Consider the following 6,000-nt stretch of genomic DNA (forward strand, 5'->3'; position numbering starts at 1 on the left):
TAAAGACATCTGCATAAGACCAATAAGGAATTGGAAGTCCAGGAAGATTAGCTGGGGTAGGAGAGGGATGGACGGGATGGACGGGAACCAGGCAGGTTTTATGACAGTCTTGTCCCCAGCGAAGGACCTCTCCGGTTTGCCAGTCAAGCACGGGTGCATGTCTCTGGAACCAGGGCAGACCTAGCAAGAGGGCGTGAGAGAGTCCAGGCAGAACATGAAAGGAGATACTTTCAGAATGCAGCATTCCTACTTGCAGGGTAATGGATTCGGTGATGAGTTGAATGGGGCGAGGTAAGAGGCCCCCATCCACGGCAGCGACAGACAAGGGTACAGCCAGAGGTTTGGTGGGGATGCGGTATTTCTCAACCAGGGACTGTGAAATAAGATTCCCGGCTGCTCCAGAGTCAAGTTGGGCTAGTTCGAAATAACGGTTCTCCCCGTAGATGATCGAAACTGACAACAGCAGGGATGGAGAGGATTTATTCTTGTCTAGGTGGACCTCTCTGAGCGAACCTAGACACAGGCGTTTCCCGACCTCTCCGGGCAGGCACGGATCCGGTGCTCCTTACTGCCACAGTAGAAGCAGCTCCCCTCGGCACGGCGTGAGTCCTGACGGGTTTTGACCATCTTGGTCTGGTCGACCTGCATAGGCTCAGGAGAATGTACCTGGGGAGAGACGGAGGGAATGACGGGTTTCTGGAAAGTAGGGGCTAAACTTGGAATCCTCCTCTCACGGGTGACCTCTTTGGCACGCTCCTGGAACCGTAGGTCAATCCGGGTGGCAAGTGTTATTAGATCATCGAGAGAGGTAGGAATATCCCGACCAGCAAGTTCATCTTTAATACGACCGGACAGACCCTCCCAGAAGACGGATACCAGAGCGTCGTTATCCCAGGCCAGCTCCGAGGCAAGGGTGCGGAACCGTATGGCATATTGGCCCACGGTGAGACCCTCCTGACGGAGGCGTAGCAGAGAGGATGCGGATGAGGTCTTCCGTCCGGGTTCGTCGAAGACTTTCCTGAAAGCCGAGAGAAAAGCAGGCAAGTTGGACACCAGGGGGTCTCCTCTCTCCCATAGAGGATTTAGCCAGGCCAGGGCCTCCCCGGTGAGATGGGACATGATAAAGGCAATTTTGGCCCGGTCGGAGTTAAACTGATGGGACAAAAGTTCAAAGTGCAGGGTGCACTGATTTATGAAGCCCCGAGCCTGGGCGGAGTCGCCTCCGAAGCGAGGAGGTGCAGACAGCCGGGGTCCGGGATAGGAAACCATGGTATTAGTGGGTAGCGGAGCTGCCGGGTTGCGAGTCATGGTACTGGCAGTGGTTGCAGGTGGTGCAGTCAGAGTGTCCAGGCGAGTATTGACATTCCGCAGGTGACCCAGGATGGACTCCTGTTGGGACCTTTGACGGGACAGTTCATGACACAGGTCCGAGAGCGAGGGAGCTTGGGTGCCACCGGGTTCCATGGCCCGAGCAAACTGTAACGGGTCTGGGAGGCGGAACCTCTGAGCTACTATACTAGGGGGCGGCCCTTGTAAGGGAGCGGGTGGCAGTCTCTGGATGAACGGACAGGGAGTTACGGCAAGTGATCAGGGCAGTCTCTGGGTAAAGGGTAGGTACGACCTGTGATGGCAGAGCCTCCGGGTAGGCTAGCAGACAGATGGTAGATGTGTGCTCCCAGGTGAGCAAGCGAGAGTCTCTGGAATGGCAGGTGGTCACGGCACGTGACGGCGGAGCCTCCGGGCTGGCAAGCAGGCAGGTAACGGAGAAGCGCTCCCAGGTGAGCGGGCGAGAGTCTCTGAAATAGCTGGTGGTCACAGCACGTGACAGCGGAGCCTCCGGGCTGGCAAGCAGGCAGGTAGTGGAGAAGCGCTCCCAGGTGAGCGGGCAAGAGTCTGAAGTAGCTGGTGGTCACAGCACGTGACAACGGAGCCTCCGGGCTGGCAAGCAGGCAGGTAACGGAGAAGCGCTCCCAGGTGAGCGGGCAAGCTGGTCCATAGACAGACTGACCGGAGTTGTAAGGCAGACCGTCGGACCTCAGGCAAGCAGGCAGGTAGCTGATGTGCGCTCCCAGGTGAGCGGGCAGGCTGGTCCTTAGACAGACTGACAGGAGTAGTAAGGCAGACCGTCGGACCTCAGACTGGCAGACAGGTAACAAGTATTCAGACAGGAATCAGGCAGGTAACTGGCAGGTAACTGGCAGGTAACTGGCAACGGGACCTGAGGGCTGAAGCACAGGTGAGACACAGGTGCAAACAACATTGCTCGGGCACCTCCATTTTGGAGGAGGTGCCTTATATATGATGAAGTCCTCCGGCCATTGGCCGGGGACTCCTTAGGACGACGCGCGCGGCCCCTTTAAGAGGAGGGGAGCGCGCGCGCGCCCTAAGCACAGGGGCCGGAAAGGAGCGCGCGCTGAGAGCAGAGCAGGAGGAGGACGCCGGGAAGGAGCGCGCGCTGACAGCAGAGCGGGGGGAGGACGCCGGGCACGGAGCAGAGCGGTGAGGAGAGCAGCGTCCCTGCCTAGCAGAGGGCAGGGACGCCGGCACTACACACAGTAATAATTTACTGGTGTATACCAGGCTTTTTAAAATATATATATATTTGCGGCTGAACAGTGAGCGACACATTTAAACTGTTTTTTTTAGATACAAATGGCCCAAAAGTGGATAATACAGAGGTTTGTACCGTGGAACTGCAAAACCACACTTGTATTTCTCGGGCCTACACCAGACTATTTTCAACAGATATATTTGTGTCTGAAAAATCAGAAGACACTATTTTATTTTTTTTTACAGAAAAAAATGCAAAAAGCAGGATAATAGAAATTTTTTACCGTGGAACAGCAAAAGCACTCTTCTGTCTCTCTGGCCTACACCAGACTATTTTCAACAGATATATTTGTGTCTGAAAAATCAGGGAGACACTATTATTATTTTTATACAGCAAAAAATGCCAAAAACAGGATAATAGAGATGTTTTACCGTGGAACATCAAAACCACAGTAATAATTTGCTGGTGTATACCAGAATTTTTAAAATATATATATATTTGCGGCTGAACAGTGAGCGACACACTTAAACTGTTTTTTTTAGATACAAATGGCCCAAAAGTGGATAATACAGAGGTTTGTACCGTGGAACTGCAAAACCACACTTGTATTTCTCGGGCCTACACCAGACTATTTTCAACAGATATATTTGTGTCTGAAAAATCAGGGAGACACTATTTTTTTTTTTTTACAGAAAAAAATGCAAAAAGCAGGATAATAGAGATTTTTTACCGTGGAACAGCAAAAGCACTCTTCTGTCTCTCTGGCCTACACCAGACTATTTTCAACAGATATATTTGTGTCTGAAAAATCAGGGAGACACTATTATTATTTTTATACAGCAAAAAATGCCAAAAACAGGATAATAGAGATGTTTTACCGTGGAACATCAAAACCACAGTAATAATTTGCTGGTGTATACCAGGCTTTTTAAAATATATATATATTTGCGGCTGAACAGTGAGCGACACACTCAAACTGTTTTTTTTAGATACAAATGGCCCAAAAGTGGATAATACAGAGGTTTGTACCGTGGAACTGCAAAACCACACTTGTATTTCTCGGGCCTACACCAGACTATTTTCAATAGATATATTTGTGTCTGAAAAATCAGGGAGACACTATTTTTTTTTTTTTTACAGCAAAAAATGCAAACAGCAGGATAATAGAGATTTTTTACCGTGGAACAGCAAAAGCACACTTCTGTCTCTCTGGCCTACACCAGACTATTTTCAACAGATATATTTGTGTCCGAAAAATCAGGGAGACACTATTTTTTTTTTTTTTTACAGCAAAAAATGCAAAAAGCAGGATAATAGAGATTTTTTACCGTGGAACATCAAAACCACAGTAATAATTTACTGGTGTATACCAGGCTTTTTAAAATATATATATATTTGCGGCTGAACAGTGAGCGACACACTCAAACTGTTTTTTTTAGATACAAATGGCCCAAAAGTCGATAATACAGAGGTTTGTACCGTGGAACTGCAAAACCACTTATATTTCTCGGGCCTACACCAGACTATTTTCAACAGATATATTTGTGTCTGAAAAATCAGGGAGACACTATTTTTTTTTTTTACAGCAAAAAATGCAAAAAGCAGGATAATAGAGATTTTTTACCGTGGAACAGCAAAAGCACACTTCTGTCTCTCTGGCCTACACCAGACTATTTTCAACAGATATATTTGTGTCTGAAAAATCAGGCAGACACTATTATTATTTTTATACAGCAAAAAATGCCAAAAACAGGATAATAGAGATGTTTTACCGTGGAACATCAAAACCACAGTAATAATTTACTGGTGTATACCAGGCTTTTTAAAATATATATATATTTGCGGCTGAACAGTGAGCGACACACTTAAACTGTTTTTTTTAGACACAAATGGCCCAAAAGTGGATAATACAGAGGTTTGTACCGTGGAACTGCAAAACCACACTTGTATTTCTCGGGCCTACACCAGACTATTTTCAACAGATATATTTGTGTCTGAAAAATCAGGGAAACACTATTTTATTTTTTTTTACAGAAAAAAATGCAAAAAGCAGGATAATAGAGACTTTTTACCGTGGAACAGCAAAAGCACACTTCTGTCTCTCTGGCCTACACCAGACTATTTTCAACAGATATATTTGTGTCTGAAAAATCAGGGAGACACTATTATTATTTTTATACAGCAAAAAATGCCAAAAACAGGATAATAGAGATGTTTTACCGTGGAACATCAAAACCACAGTAATAATTTGCTGGTGTATACCAGGATTTTTAAAATATATATATATTTGCGGCTGAACAGTGAGCGACACACTCAAACTGTTTTTTTTAGATACAAATGGCCCAAAAGTGGATAATACAGAGGTTTGTACCGTGGAACTGCAAAACCACACTTGTATTTCTCGGGCCTACACCAGACTATTTTCAACAGATATATTTGTGTCTGAAAAATCAGGGAGACACTATTTTTTTTTTTTTTACAGCAAAAAATGCAAAAAGCAGGATAATAGAGATTTTTTACCGTGGAACAGCAAAAGCACACTTCTGTCTCTCTGGCCTACACCAGACTATTTTCAACAGATATATTTGTGTCCGAAAAATCAGGGAGACACTATTTTTTTTTTTTTTTTACAGCAAAAAATGCAAAAAGCAGGATAATAGAGATTTTTTACCGTGGAACAGCAAAACCACACTTCTGTCTCTCTGGCCTACACCAGACTATTTTCAACAGATATATTTGTGTCTGAAAAATCAGGGAGACGCTATTATTATTTTTATACAGCAAAAAATGACAAAAACAGGATAATAGAGATGTTTTACCATGGAACATCAAAACCACAGTAATAATTTACTGGTGTATACCAGGCTTTTTAAAATATATATATATTTGCGGCTGAACAGTGAGCGACACACTTAAACTGTTTTTTTTAGATACAAATGGCCCAAAAGTGGATAATACAGAGGTTTGTACCGTGGAACTGCAAAACCCCACTTGTATTTCTCGGGCCTACACCAGACTATTTTCAACAGATATATTTGTGTCTGAAAAATCAGGGAGACACTATTTTTTTTTTTTTACAGAAAAAAATGCAAAAAGCAGGATAATAGAGATTTTTTACCGTGGAACAGCAAAAGCACACTTCTGTCTCTCTGGCCTACACCAGACTATTTTCAACAGATATATTTGTGTCTGAAAAATCAGGGAGACACTATTATTATTTTTATACAGCAAAAAATGCCAAAAACAGGATAATAGAGATGTTTTACCATGGAACATCAAAACCACAGTAATAATTTGCTGGTGTATACCAGGCTTTTTAAAATATATATATACTTGCAGCTGAACAGTGAGCGACACACTCAAACTGTTTTTTTTAGATACAAATGGCCCAAAAGTAGATAATACAGAGGTTTGTACCGTGGAACTGCAAAACCACACTTGTATTTCTC

This window comes from Phyllobates terribilis, unplaced genomic scaffold, assembly GCF_046119375.1.
Source record: "Phyllobates terribilis strain yellow unplaced genomic scaffold, ASM4611937v1 Scaffold_1__5_contigs__length_1240528914, whole genome shotgun sequence".
Lineage (NCBI taxonomy): Eukaryota > Metazoa > Chordata > Amphibia > Anura > Dendrobatidae > Phyllobates > Phyllobates terribilis.